General features: G+C 38.9%; 1 pseudogene; it reads left to right on the top strand.

Annotated features, from left to right (window-relative positions):
• The first annotated feature begins 416 nt into the window (after positions 1–416).
• On the top strand, positions 417–516 carry LOC127124340 (uncharacterized; annotated as a pseudogene).
• Positions 517–16,344: the final 15,828 nt, after the last annotated feature.

The following is a 16,344-nucleotide window of genomic DNA, read 5'->3' as shown; positions in this document are numbered from 1 at the left end:
TCGAATAGGGGCTTCCTTGAGCATAGTTTACTTGCTCTGCTTGGATTCCAGTCAAGAGTTGACATTCCGCAGGAGTGTGGCCTTGGATTCCACAGACCTCGCAATTCTGAGTTATAGCAACCACGGCGGCTGGAGGTGATACGTTTAAACTTTCAATTTTCTGGACCAAAGCATCCACTTTTGCATTGACGTGATCAAGGTTACTTATCTCGTACATGCCAGTTTTCGGTTGAGGTTTTTCCACCGTTGTTCGTTCGGTTCCCCACTGATAGTGGTTTTGGGCCATGCTCTCGATAAGCTGGTAAGCATCAGCATAGGGTTTGTTCATTAGTGCACCACCTGCAGCGGCGTCTATTGTTAACCTTGTGTTGTATAAGAGACCATTATAAAATGTGTGAATTACTAACCAGTCTTCCAAACCATGGTGTGGGCAAAGTCTCATCATGTCTTTGTATCTTTCCCATGCTTCGAAAAGAGACTCGTTGTCTTTCTGTTTAAATCCGTTTATCTGGGCTCTTAACATAGCTGTTTTGCTTGGCGGAAAATATCGGGCAAGAAAAACTTTCTTCAACTCGTTCCATGTGGTGACTGAGTTGGAAGGAAGAGATTGAAGCCATCTTCTAGCGCTATCTCTTAATGAGAAAGGAAAAAGACGAAGTCGAATTGCCTCTGAAGTGACACCATTAGCTTTAACAGTATCAGCGTATTGGACAAATACGGATAAATGAAGGTTTGGATCTTCGGTAAGATTTCCAGAGAATTGGTTCTGTTGCACAGCCTGCAACAACGAAGGTTTAAGTTCAAAGTTGTTTGCTTCGATTGCGGGCGGAGCAATACTTGAATGCGGTTCATCTTGCGATGGAGCGGCGTAATCTCTAAGAGCACGAGCTGGTTCTGCCATCTCGGTTAAAGAAGGAAAATCTTTGAGATCAGGAAGGTCTATAGGAGGGAGATTGTTTTCAGCACGATATTCCCAAATTCGTCGTAAGACTCGAAGATATAGTTCGATATCGTTGATTCGTAAATAGAGCGGTTCGCCTTGAGAGCGAGTGCGTGGCATACAAATCAACGAAAGAAAGAAAATAGAAGGAAAAGAAACCTTAGTCTCTACAGCGTAACGGAAGAGTTACGATATCGATTGAATAAAAGTCCCCGGCAACGGCGCCAAAAACTTGATCGCTCAACTGGGTGAGTCGAGAATGGGATACAAACTGCAAGTGCACAGTTCTATCGCGTAGTTTTAAAAGATATCGATCCCACAGGGACTTATGAATCGATATACCGTTATCTAAGGTTACTACGTAAATCTAAGGTGAAAATGTTTGATTGTTTGGGAAAAAACTAAGAGCTAAACTAATATCTAGATTAAATATTAATAAAACGGATATCGGTATGTAGTTCGTCAAAACTAGGGAATCAAGTCTTTGTCGGTTTCTTGGCTTTAAAATGAATCGTTTCGGTTAACTTTATTGGTTAAAGGTTCTATCTCAAACTCTCGCTCTGTTGAATAAACCATGATTTTATATTAATGTTGCTGTCACTTATAATTAAGTCAAAAACCATATTTTGAAAGCAATAAAGTTGCAGAAACTCTTTTTAAGAAAATACTGACCGTTTTAAACACCCTTATCTCAAACTCTCGCTCTGTTGACTTAGGTTATATAATTAAATCCAAATGCTTAACTCTCGTCCTCACATTCAATCTTTAAAAATACTTTTTGAAAAGGTCAGAATTTAATTAACTCTAAAACTTGCTCTCGCCCTGATCTAGAATTAATGCCTAACTTACACTGTCCAGTTAAAATCTCAAACTCTCGCTCTATTGATTTTAACTTCTTTATGTCTTTTACTTTTGTAAAAAATCTTGTTATTAAACCTGTAAGTTGAGACCGTAAAAAGATTGATTTTGATTTTAAGTTTAGATAGACCGACTCAGTCTTGATCCCTTATTCTGCTTACTTTACATACCGATACCTAGGCAAATTAGCCAGACATGCTAAATAAATAAGAATTTATATCATGCATAAACAGACTCATTCCAGGCAGATAATATAGATAAATAATAAAACAAAATATTAAATAATGATTAAAGAACCTGAATGCGTAATACAATAGTCTTGAACACTCCACCACAAGCCGGTAGGATTTGTTCTTGGATTCTTCAATTAAACAGTAAATTAAATCAAGGAAATAAAACTGGAATATAACGTAAGGTTAAATCCAGTATAAAGTTGCACAATAGTTTCCGGTGTAGAAACTATTATGCGAAAAATATCTAAAAGCTAAAACGGGAAAGGTAAATTTGCAAGGGAAAAAGAATGTAAAGCTTGCAAAAGAAATAAATAAAATAAACAATGTTAAGTGCTGGAAAAGAAGAAAAAAATAAGCAAAAAGCGTGAAAAGAAAATTGGCAGAGCTTCGGCAATATGAGCGTGGAAAAACCGGAGATCCAGAAACTTCCCAATTAGCTGCTATTTATACAGCTGCTGGTGTAACTGCTTTCCAAGGGTTTCCGTATGCGCGGTCTCTTCGTTCCGAGGGTTAAGCGTGCGTGGAAATAGCTTTCAACGTGGTCAGTTGAGTTCCTTGCGCCAAAAATATAGGGAATGGTGTGACGTCCGTCACACCATGTGTGACGCTCGTCACGAGAGGGTACTTAGTGTGACGCTCGTCACAACCTTTGTGACGCCCGTCACAGGCATAACGTGCACTTTCTTTGGGCTGGGCTTGGTCTTTGTTATTCGTTTCCTTTTTATTCCCTTTTACACCTCCTTTTCTTCCCTTTTTCACTTTTGCTTCAACATGGGTACCTGACATAAATAGTAAGGAAATACTGCATAATATCTGATAAAATGAGATAAACTAAAGCAAATGATAATATAATCTAATTGAATTAAGTCTTAAAATGTGATATAATTTCGTGTTATCAATTGTCTGGGACAAATTTTCTGGATTGGTACCGAAACCTGAGGATTGTCCCCAAACATGATAAAGGGTAAGGCAAGGAAGTTGCCAAACCCAAACCCACTAGTACTGTTTTAAAGCCTAGTGGAGACATAGAAAAGAAAGGCACCTGCTTCCATTGCGGTAAGACCGGACACTGGAAGAGGAACTGCCCAAAGTACCTGGAAGATAGGAAGTATGGAGTAGAGACTCCAACTTTAGGCATTTTTGTTATTGAAATTAATTTATCTACTTCTGCATCATGGGTATTAGATACTGGATGCGGTTCTCACATTTGTACAAATGTTCAAGAACTAAAAGGGAGTAGAAAATTGGCAAAAGGTGAAGTCGACCTACGAGTTGGTAATGGAGCAAAGGTTGTTGCCTTAGCCGTAGGAACTTATGAATTGACTTTACCTAGTGGTTTAATAATTCAGTTAGAGAACTGTTATTATGTACCAGCAATTAGCAGGAATATTATTTCCGTTTCTTGTTTGGACAAGTTCGGTTTTTCATTCGTAATAAAGAATAATTGTTGTTCAATTTATTTGAATGATATATTCTATGCTACTGCACAAATGAACAATGGACTATATGTCCTTGATCTTGAAATGCCTATTTATAACATTAATACTAAAAGGATGAAACCTAATGAGTTAAATCCAACTTACCTTTGGCATTGTCGATTAGGCCACATAAATGAGAAACACATTTCCAAACTCCATAAAGATAGACTGTTGGACTCTTTTGATTATGCATCATATGAGACATGCAGATCTTGTTTAATTGGAAAGATGACAAAGTCTCAATTCACAGGAAAAGGTGAAAGAGCTAATGATCTTTTGGCTCTCATACATACTGATGTATGTGGTCCACTGAACATACCAGTCAGAGGAGGTTTTCAGTACTTCATCACATTCACTGATGATTTCAGTAGATATGGTTATGTCTATTTAATGAAACACAAATCAGAGTCCTTTGAAAAGTTCAAAGAATTCAAGAATGAAGTACAAAACCAACTAGGTAAGAATATTAAAGCTCTTCGATCAGATCGAGGTGGTGAATATTTAAGCCTAGAGTTTGATGACCATCTGAAAGAGTGTGGGATCCTATCCCAACTCACTCCTCCTGGAACACCCCAATGGAATGGTGTGTCTGAGAGAAGAAATCGAACCTTGTTGGACATGGTCCGATCCATGATGAGTCACGCCGATCTTCCAAACTCCTTTTGGGGATATGCGATATTGACAGCAGCTTACACACTTAACCGTGTTCCATCCAAAAAGGTTGAGAAGACACCATATGAGATATGGAGTGGTAAGAAACCACATATGTCTTACATAAAGATTTGGGGTTGCGAGGTTTATGTGAAACGACAAATTTCAACTAAGCTTGAGCCCAAATCTGACAAATGCTTATTTGTGGGGTATCCTAAAGAAACAAGAGGGTATTACTTCTACAATCCTTCTGAGGGCAAAGTGTTTGTCGCTCGAACTGGAGTTTTCCTAGAAAAGGATTTTATTTCGAAAGGAACCAGTGGGAGGAAAGTAGAGCTTGAAGAAATTCAAGAATCACAAAGCATTGATACACCTATGGAGGAATTAGAGCAGAAAACACAAGTAGTTGTGTAAGAGCAACCTGCTCAAGTAGAACAAGACCAACGTAGGTCAGGCAGGATACGTCACCTACCTGAGAGATATGGATATCTCATCAAGGTGATGTATCACTCATGGATCAAGAACGAATATGAGCCTTGTGTCTACAAGAAGGTTAGTGGGAGCATGATCATTTTCCTGGTATTATATGTAGATGACATATTACTCATTGGAAACGATGTCCCTATCCTGCAACAAGTAAAGTCTTGGTTGGGGAAATGCTTTCTATGAAGGACCTAGGTGAAACAGCCTATATATTAGGAATCAGAATCTATAGAGATAGATCACAAAACTGCTTGACCTAAGTCAAAGTACATACATAGACAAAGTGCTGAGACACTTTAATATGCATGATTCCAATGGTTATGTATTTTGCTTAAATGGTGGCGCTGTGAGCTAGAAAAGTTCAAAGCAAGATACAGTTGTTGATTCTACAATCGAGGCCGAGTATATTACTACCTCAAGTGCAACAAAGGAAGTTGTTTGGATCAAAAAGTTCATTAGTGAACTTGGCGTGGTTCCTAGCATTGTGGATCCCATTGGTCTCTATTATGATAACAATGGTGCTATCGCACAAGCTAAGGAGCCTAGATCTCACCAACGATCCAAACACATACTTAGGCGTTATCATCTCATTCGAGAGATAATAGATAGAGGAGATGTGAAAATATGCAGAGTACCTACACTTGACAATATTACTGACCCACTGACAAAGCCTCTTGCGCAGCAGAAGCATGATGGCCATACTAGATCTATAGGTATTAAGGGTATGCCTGATTGGCTCTAGTGCTAGTGGGAGATTGTTGGTGTAAGCCTTAGAGGCCAATACTTTTGGTACTTGTATCGAATTATTTACTAGTAATAAAAGGCTTTTTCTTTATTACGTTTGTTTAATAAAGTCCCTAGAATAGCTAGTCTGTTTAATGTATCAAGTATGACTTAATCATGAGATCACATTAAACATAAGGACACTATTCTTAAAGTATCCGTAGTCGAGCTTTAGTGTGAAGTGGGATAACATTAAAGCATTAAGACTATTATGTTTGTAGACTGATGATCACATCTCATGGATCATGGATAAAGAGTTATCAAGTCTTAAACATAGGTATGAATATTAGGAGTAATATTTATACCGGATTGACCCGCTATGAGAATACTATATAGAAAGTTATGCAAAGTGTCATAAGTTATTCTCATGGTGATAATGGTGTATACCACTCTTCGACCTGAAACCACTATGGACCCTAGATGTAGAGTCGAGTGCTTTATTGTTGATCAAACATTGTCCGTAACTGGATAACCATCAAGACAGTTGATGGGTACTCCACGAAGCATGCTGAGGGACATGAGTGACTTAGATGGAATTTGCCCATCCTGCATAACAGGATAAATGTCTATGGGCCCAATATTGAACTGGACAAGGATGACACGGTCTATGCCTTGTGTTCAATATAGACATAAGGGCAAAAGGGTAATTATACACATAAGTATTATCACATAAGGTTTTGTCAGATCACATGACATTTTCGTGTCTTGGGTAGCAGTGATGTGTTGCTAGATACCGCTCACTGTTTATTATGTTAAATGTGTGATTTAATATAATTGCCAACGTCACGAAAACCTACAGGGTCACACACAAAGGACGGATTGATGAGAGATAGAGTAACTAAGGAACACCGTAAGGTACGGTGCCCTTAAGTGAATTGTAGAACATCGTAAAGGTACGGTGTACTTGAGTAGAATATGAAATATGGTAAGGTACCATGGGCTTAAGTGATTTTGGGCATATTATAAGATATGGGCCAAAATACACTTAAGTGGGCTTTTTAGCTTGAAGCCCACACAAGTGGTTCTATAAATAGAACCCTTGCGCAGAAGCATTCATTGCGGTTGCATTATTTTCGTTTTCTCTCTCTCTCTCTCACTCAAAGCCTTCATTCGTACCAGCTAGCACTGAGATTGAAGGAATCCGTTCGTGTGGACTGAGTAGAGACGTTGTCATCGTTCAACGTTCGTGATCGCTCCGTGGATCTGAATCAAAGGTTTTGATCGTCACAAGAGATCTGCACCAAAGGTTTCAATCGTCACAAGAGGTAAATATTCTATCACTGATCATGACCATTCATAAGGATATCTAAAGGAGAAAATTTTAATTTCCGCTGCGTTTTGGATCGCAATTCTCCTTCAGTGGTATCAGAGCCACTTACGAAACCATGAATTGGATAGCTATTTATTTTCTATATTAATATGATTAAAAGACAGAATGAATCAATTAATTAAACGGGTAATTGAATTTGGCATCATGAGTGTACGAGTTGGATGATTGATGTTGACTATGCTTCGGAACCGACATTAGTATGGTGAAGCAGCGATACATCGATCGTCCATAGGTTACGCAATTGAGACCGATCAACTTATATATGATATAAGTAATCCTAATGCAAAGTACGGTATATGTGATATATTATTTCCGTTTCGTTCATTCAAACACTAAATGGTTGTTTTCCTTTGAGCGATCAATGGTCATTTGCTTCGGAATCCGACATTAGTATGGTGAAGCAATGACTTGTTGATCAATCATACTGAATCAACAATCGAGGTGTGTTTGACGGTCTGAAATTGGCGCATTAGGGTTGGTGACGGCGCAAGGGTTGTGCCGTCAAAGAGTTGTGAATTTAGGGCTTTTTGGAACACGTCTCTTGACTGTTTCAAAGTTCTGTCATTTTGGCCACGTGACGTTCGTCACGAGCTTGTGACGATCGTAACAAGATGGACGTGACGGTCGTCACGTGCTTTGTGACGGTCGTCACATTCACAGATCCAGAATTCTAGGCGTTTCTGTTTTTGGCCGCGTGACGTTCGTCATGGGCCTCTGACGGACGTCATGGGCCTGTGACGGTCGTAACATGCTTGTGACGGTCATCACACTCACAGAGTCAGAATTCTCGGGGTTTCTGTTTTGTGACTGCGCAAGAGTTATGTTGATGCAAAACAATTCCCCGGCTAACTCTGCATAGTATGATCGGTCGCCGAAATTTAATTTGGTTTTAATAAATTAAAGGAATTAAAACTAATAATAATAATAATAATGTGTTTATCATTATTGCCTTATGGTGATCAGTTATGACCTTAGTCTTCCTTTATTTTGTTTTGGGTTTTTTAAAATACGACCTACGTGTTGTGCCTCTCCTTTTAATCTCTTAGTGTAACCTCTTTTCTCATCTCAATCCCTCGTATGTAAAACGAGTTTCTTCTGTAATGTAATGTTATGAAGAAAGAAAAAAAGACAATGTTATGAAGAAAAAGAAGAATTCAATATCAAAGGAGGACAACCTTGAAGATCTTTCTTGGAGAAGCTTAGAGAAGAATTCAATATCAAAGGAGGACAACCTTGAAGATCTTGCTTGGAGAAGCTTATATCGTTATTAGGTTAACTTAGGTTCTCTCATTGGCTTGGGAGAACAATTGCGCTAGGGGCCATAACTGTTTCATTATGTATGTTGATGCATGTGTATGTATGTTGAAGCATGTGAATATATGTTGATGCATGTGAGAGACGATTTATATGATAAATAAGCCGGTGAGATCAGAACAATTGCAATTCCCTCAAATTAAATATTAAGTCTATGCTTTCCAAGTTCTAACACTCATCAAGACTAGTAATGGATAATGTAGGTTTCGCCTACGCGAGGTGCATGATTTATATATTAGTAAGGTGCGATGGGATAATTGTAATATCCAACTGTTAAAACAATGGGTCAAACTTAACTAAACAAATTATAATAAGATTATATATATGTTTAGAAGCAAGAGTTTGGAATGATCCATATGATGGATTGGAATAAGGAGTTATTCACCCAATTGAAATTTTCGAGAGTTGTATGAGATACAATTGGAAGGAGTTCCTACCCAAATAACCTAGTTTTGTGTAATCCGCCTACGCGGACTTAGAACGAAGTGAAATAAGGATCTCAACCCACTAGAAAATCTTCCAACGGGATTTTCCGAATCAAATGATGAGGGTCATTTGTTTTGAATAAAATAGTGGGAGCATATTTAATTAAAGGCCTAATTAAATATGTAAATGATACTTATATTTTCATTAATCCTTGTGTAGATTACCATGACAACAAACACCTCTAACAACATTTTGCGATCAATCCTTGACAAGGAAAAATTGTCTGGGACAAATTTTCTGGATTGGTACCGAAACCTGAGGATTGTCCCCAAACATGATAAAGGGTAAGGCAAGGAAGTTGCCAAACCCAAACCCACTAGTACTGTTTTAAAGCCTAGTGGAGACATAGAAAAGAAAGGCACCTGCTTCCATTGCGGTAAGACCGGACACTGGAAGAGGAACTGCCCAAAGTACCTGGAAGATAGGAAGTATGGAGTAGAGACTCCAACTTTAGGTATTTTTGTTATTGAAATTAATTTATCTACTTCTGCATCATGGGTATTAGATACTGGATGCGGTTCTCACATTTGTACAAATGTTCAAGAACTAAAAGGGAGTAGAAAATTGGCAAAAGGTGAAGTCGACCTACGAGTTGGTAATGGAGCAAAGGTTGTTGCCTTAGCCGTAGGAACTTATGAATTGACTTTACCTAGTGGTTTAATAATTCAGTTAGAGAACTGTTATTATGTACCAGCAATTAGCAGGAATATTATTTCCGTTTCTTGTTTGGACAAGTTCGGTTTTTCATTCGTAATAAAGAATAATTGTTGTTCAATTTATTTGAATGATATATTCTATGCTACTGCACAAATGAACAATGGACTATATGTCCTTGATCTTGAAATGCCTATTTATAACATTAATACTAAAAGGATGAAACCTAATGAGTTAAATCCAACTTACCTTTGGCATTGTCGATTAGGCCACATAAATGAGAAACACATTTCCAAACTCCATAAAGATAGACTGTTGGACTCTTTTGATTATGCATCATATGAGACATGCAGATCTTGTTTAATTGGAAAGATGACAAAGTCTCAATTCACAGGAAAAGGTGAAAGAGCTAATGATCTTTTGGCTCTCATACATACTGATGTATGTGGTCCACTGAACATACCAGTCAGAGGAGGTTTTCAGTACTTCATCACATTCACTGATGATTTCAGTAGATATGGTTATGTCTATTTAATGAAACACAAATCAGAGTCCTTTGAAAAGTTCAAAGAATTCAAGAATGAAGTACAAAACCAACTAGGTAAGAATATTAAAGCTCTTCGATCAGATCGAGGTGGTGAATATTTAAGCCTAGAGTTTGATGACCATCTGAAAGAGTGTGGGATCCTATCCCAACTCACTCCTCCTGGAACACCCCAATGGAATGGTGTGTCTGAGAGAAGAAATCGAACCTTGTTGGACATGGTCCGATCCATGATGAGTCACGCCGATCTTCCAAACTCCTTTTGGGGATATGCGATATTGACAGCAGCTTACACACTTAACCGTGTTCCATCCAAAAAGGTTGAGAAGACACCATATGAGATATGGAGTGGTAAGAAACCACATATGTCTTACATAAAGATTTGGGGTTGCGAGGTTTATGTGAAACGACAAATTTCAACTAAGCTTGAGCCCAAATCTGACAAATGCTTATTTGTGGGGTATCCTAAAGAAACAAGAGGGTATTACTTCTACAATCCTTCTGAGGGCAAAGTGTTTGTCGCTCGAACTGGAGTTTTCCTAGAAAAGGATTTTATTTCGAAAGGAACCAGTGGGAGGAAAGTAGAGCTTGAAGAAATTCAAGAATCACAAAGCATTGATACACCTATGGAGGAATTAGAGCAGAAAACACAAGTAGTTGTGTAAGAGCAACCTGCTCAAGTAGAACAAGACCAACGTAGGTCAGGCAGGATACGTCACCTACCTGAGAGATATGGATATCTCATCAAGGTGATGTATCACTCATGGATCAAGAACGAATATGAGCCTTGTGTCTACAAGAAGGTTAGTGGGAGCATGATCATTTTCCTGGTATTATATGTAGATGACATATTACTCATTGGAAACGATGTCCCTATCCTGCAACAAGTAAGGTCTTGGTTGGGGAAATGCTTTTCTATGAAGGACCTAGGTGAAACAGCCTATATATTAGGAATCAGAATCTATAGAGATAGATCACAAAACTGCTTGACCTAAGTCAAAGTACATACATAGACAAAGTGCAGAGACACTTTAATATGCATGATTCCAATGGTTATGTATTTTGCTTAAATGGTGGCGCTGTGAGCTAGAAAAGTTCAAAGCAAGATACAGTTGTTGATTCTACAATCGAGGCCGAGTATATTACTACCTCAAGTGCAACAAAGGAAGTTGTTTGGATCAAAAAGTTCATTAGTGAACTTGGCGTGGTTCCTAGCATTGTGGATCCCATTGGTCTCTATTATGATAACAATGGTGCTATCGCACAAGCTAAGGAGCCTAGATCTCACCAACGATCCAAACACATACTTAGGCGTTATCATCTCATTCGAGAGATAATAGATAGAGGAGATGTGAAAATATGCAGAGTACCTACACTTGACAATATTGTTGACCCACTGACAAAGCCTCTTGCGCAGCAGAAGCATGATGGCCATACTAGATCTATAGGTATTAAGGGTATGCCTGATTGGCTCTAGTGCTAGTGGGAGATTGTTGGTGTAAGCCTTAGAGGCCAATACTTTTGGTACTTGTATCGAATTATTTACTAATAATAAAAGGATTTTTCTTTATTACGTTTGTTTAATAAAGTCCCTAGAATAGCTAGTCTGTTTAATGTATCAAGTATGACTTAATCATGAGATCACATTAAACATAAGGACACTATTCTTAAAGTATCCGTAGTCGAGCTTTAGTGTGAAGTGGGATAACATTAAAGCATTAAGACTATTATGTTTGTAGACTGATGATCACATCTCATGGATTATGGATAAAGAGTTATCAAGTCTTAAACATAGGTATGAATATTAGGAGTAATATTTATACCGGATTGACCCGCTATGAGAATACTATATAGAAAGTTATGCAAAGTGTCATAAGTTATTCTCATGGGAATAATGGTGTATACCACTCTTCGACCTGAAACCACTATGGACCCTAGATGTAGAGTCGAGTGCTTTATTGCTGATCAAACGTTGTCCGTAACTGGATAACCATAAAGACAGTTGATGGGTACTCCACGAAGCATGCTGAGGGACATGAGTGACTTAGATGGAATTTGCCCATCCTGCATAACAGGATAAATGTCTATGGGCCCAATATTGAACTGGACAAGGATGACACGGTCTATGCCTTGTGTTCAATATAGACATAAGGGCAAAAGGGTAATTATACACATAAGTATTATCACATAAGGTTTTGTCAGATCACATGACATTTTCGTGTCTTGGGTAGCAGTGATGTGTTGCTAGATACCGCTCACTGTTTATTATGTTAAATGTGTGATTTAATATAATTGCCAACGTCACGAAAACCTACAGGGTCACACACAAAGGACGGATTGATGAGAGATAGAGTAACTAAGGAACACCGTAAGGTACGGTGCCCTTAAGTGAATTGTAGAACATCGTAAAGGTACGGTGTACTTGAGTAGAATACGAAATATGGTAAGGTACCATGGGCTTAAGTGATTTTGGGCATATTATAAGATATGGGCCAAAATACACTTAAGTGGGAGTTTTAGCTTGAAGCCCACACAAGTGGTTCTATAAATAGAACCCTTGTGCAGAAGCATTCATTGCGGTTGCATTATTTTCGTTTTTTCTCTCTCTCTCTCTCTCACTCAAAGCCTTCATTCGTACCAGCTAGCACTGAGATTGAAGGAATCTGTTCGTGTGGACTGAGTAGAGACGTTGTCATCTTTCAACGTTCGTGATCGCTCCGTGAATCTGAATCAAAGGTTTTAATCGTCACAAGAGATCTGCACCAAAGGTTTCAATCGTCACAAGATCATGACCATTCGTAAGGATCTCTAAAGGAGAAAATTTTAATTTCCGCTGCATTTTGTATCGCAATTCTCCTTCACTTATGACCAGAGATTGCAAGGTACGGGAGTCGGTTACGCAAGGGGAAGGTATTAGCACCCCTCACGTCCGTCGTACTCGACGGGATCCACGCTCAAAAGAATAGGAAAAGAATAGAATAAGGTTGCTAAAAAAAACTGCTCAAAGAGAATGCACACACTGGAATAATAAAACAGGTGAAAGAAGATGGAGGAAGTGGACTCGGCAGGATGTCGCATCCTGGTCCTACGTAGTTTGTCAGAAACAAACATCAGAGTCAACGTAGTTCGGGGAAAAGGGAGACATGCTCGCTAGGACATCGCGTCCTATGCCTACGTATCTTCTCTATCCAGAGTAAGAATCAGAGCACTCGTAGCTCGGCTAACGCACGTCGAAACAAAACACCAAAAAGAGACGCTGAGACGTCAAAGGAAACACTCAAAAGGAAACAGAATGCCAATACATGGACTTATATCCAACTCCAAACAACAAAACAAACAAGGAAACAGAATGCCAATACATGGACTTATGTCCGACTCCAAACAATAGCACACGCTAACCAGCGAACACCAAAGAAAAAGGTTATCAGATTGACAAACTAATAGGGAGTCTGCAACTCGAGCCTAATAGTTGTCACATAAACACAAAGAGACGTTGAGACGTCAAAAGAAACAAAAAGGTTGAAAAATAAAAAAGGGTGCCCAGAGAGATCTCGCTGGATCTCCTGCCTACGTATCTCATCTGATATGAGAATCAGGGTGACGTACTTCCCATTAATAGGGGAAAGGAGACAACAAACTAATAGGGAGACTGACTCGAGCCTAATAGTTGTCATACAAACACAAAGAGACGCTGAGACGTCAAAAGAAACAAAAAGGTTGAAAAAGAAAAAAAAGGCGCCCAGAGAGATCTCGCTGGATCTCCTGCCTACGTATCTCATCTGGTATGAGAATCAGGGCGACGTAGTTCCCCTTAACAGGGGAAGGAAACAACAAACTAATAGGGAGAATCAAACTCGAGCCTAATAGTTGTCATGCAATCAAAGAGAGACGCTGAGACGTCAAAAGAAACAAAAAGGTTGAAAAAGAAAAAAAAAGGCGCCCGGAGAGATCTCGCTCGATCTCCTACCTACGTATCTCATCTGGTATGAGAATCAGGGCGACGTAGTTCCCCTTAACAGGGGAAGGAAACAACAAACTAATAGGGAGAATCAGACTCGAGCCTAATAGTTGTCATGCAATCAAAGAGAGACGCTGAGACGTCAAAAGAAACAAAAAGGTTGCCCGGAGAGATCTCGCTCGATCTCCTGCCTACGTATCTCATCTGGTATGAGAATCAGGGCGACGTAGTTCCCCTTAACAGGGGAGAAACTCTCTCCTAATCAAAGACCAGGGAAACAACAAACTAAAAGGGAGATTGACTCGAGCCTAATATGTGTCATGCAAACAATATCCCTAGGTTGAGGTCTCTAACAGAACCTAACTCACACAGGAAGCAAGTCAGTTCAAACAACAAATAAACATCAATACAATTGAACAAGCATCACACTCTATATACAAACAAGAGGCTCAGACAAATGGTTGGGCTTTAGTCAAGAGGGGTCATATCAACCTCGACAAACAAGCCAAAACTGTAGGGGTGTGTTGAAGCTCTTAACCACTAACATTGAGAGTTAGGGTGAAGCTGATGAAAGGTGGTAATGAGGATGAGACCTCATGCTCTTAACCCTGGCCTGGGTGAGCTCGAATCAAAGAAAGCGTGGGGATCCAGAAAGAGGGACCCTATTCCACTTGACTGACTCTATACAAAGATCTTGGGTACATGTTCAAGAGCATCAGCACGTAGTGCGAGCATAATGAACGACTCACTGAATAACAGGGGATTGATTGCTAATCCCTTCTATCTGTCAATTGCCTCCTCACTTAGGAGGACTTATCAAGTAACATGCCTCACTTGGAGGTCTTTGGCACAAATGTAAACATACACAATCAGAGCCTCTTAAGGAGGACTTCAGCCAAATGCCTGCCAAAAAGGTGACAGGACTTCCAGACTACATGGAGAAAGAGGTAATTACCTAAGTGGTGTATAAACCACACACCAAAGCTTAAGCAAAAGCAAAGCTAGCAACTAATGTACCTGTACAAAAGCTAACCAGTTAGTATCTCAGACAACCAATCCGAAAACAGACAGTGAAACCAATCAACTGTACACAATTCAATTAGCAATGGTCAAGCAAGCAAATGAATCAATGAGCTCAACTCATCAACTTAGAATCCTACAAAACACAAATAAGTCAGAACACAATCCAATTTGCATCTCAAAAGGTGAGCAACTCAACCATTAACGCTAAGTGGCCAAACCTGAAACACAAATCAATGTTAGTTCATGTACAAAACACTAGTACAAAGACTAGGTTCAAAACCAAATCAAATGATGAAAACATAAGTCAATCTTTTGCACAAAGCAAGTTCAAACATGCAATAAGATGTCCTCAAAAGGACCAACATCAATCCATAAGGCAAAAGCATCAAATGATCAATGTAAAGCAAAGGCAAGCAAAGGTGCACAAAGTGGACATCCAAACTAGAAAATCCAAATCAAAACAGAAAAGCAACCAATGGCATTGAGATTTTTTATGTGAACTCATCATGTTATAAACATACATCATGCAAAAAATTGGATCCAGAAGAGCTCAAATGGTATATGAATAAAAATGTACAAATGCAACATCAAAAATAGGACACAAATTGTCAGACTACATGTTCATGTGTCCAAAACAGTGATGCCATATGATAAAAATTTCAAATCAAAGCTCAAAAATCAAATCACATGTGAAGATCAAGCATGCAAAATTTCAGATCAAATTGGATTCACCATGAGCATTTCACAAAGCATTTATCATGACATATAAATTTGACACCATGTTCAATCAAAAATCACCAAGTAAAAATCCAGAAGCAAACAATTCATGAAATAAATCCTATAAAAAACTAGACATTAAAACAAAATCATGGGAAAAAAATTGGGATCAATTTGAAGCATTTTTCTATTTTTACTGATTTTTTAAAGTTGAAGAAAATAAAGTGAAATAATATGAAATGGAGGGAAAATGAAATTTGAAAATAAATTAGAAAACGCATGAGCCAAGGATCGAACACGCGCGCTCAGGAAAATTAGAATTCAAACTAATATTCAGAAAATGCCATGGCCAGGTATCGAACGCACGCACGCCAGGTCCATCATACTCATGAAACACTGTGTTTCATTAAAACGCGTGGCATCACACCTCAGCAGTCAAAGCACACTCAGCGCAGTCAAACACATCATAGCCAATGGAATAGCCACACCAGCGCTCACATCAGCAGCTGACAGGGCAAAAAGCCTAGCACGAACCAGACGGCGACGGTTGTAACAACCGTCTTCTCCGGCCAACCAGGCGGAGCTCCGCCGTGGATTTTTCCAGAATTGAGCAAACTATATACCGTTTGAAAGCTCTTTCAATGCTTATTCTATATATCATGTTCATTTAACCTAAATCATCATGTAATTCATGGATCGAGCAAAAACATATTTGCAATCAAAACTTTAATTCAACATAGCATGCTCAATATTCATCCATTTTCAAATCCAAACATATCAGCATGCTCAGGGGAACTAGATCTACACAATCATGACAAGAAATTGGCGAAATAAGAGGATCAAATTCAACCTACTTGAAATTGCAGTGACTTAAACTCGTGTCCTCAGATGC

This window comes from Lathyrus oleraceus, chromosome 2 (assembly GCF_024323335.1).
Source record: "Lathyrus oleraceus cultivar Zhongwan6 chromosome 2, CAAS_Psat_ZW6_1.0, whole genome shotgun sequence".
NCBI classification, from domain to species: domain Eukaryota; kingdom Viridiplantae; phylum Streptophyta; class Magnoliopsida; order Fabales; family Fabaceae; genus Lathyrus; species Lathyrus oleraceus.
The sequence above is the reverse complement of the archived record's forward strand: the minus strand, read 5'-3'. Positions and strand labels throughout refer to the sequence as shown.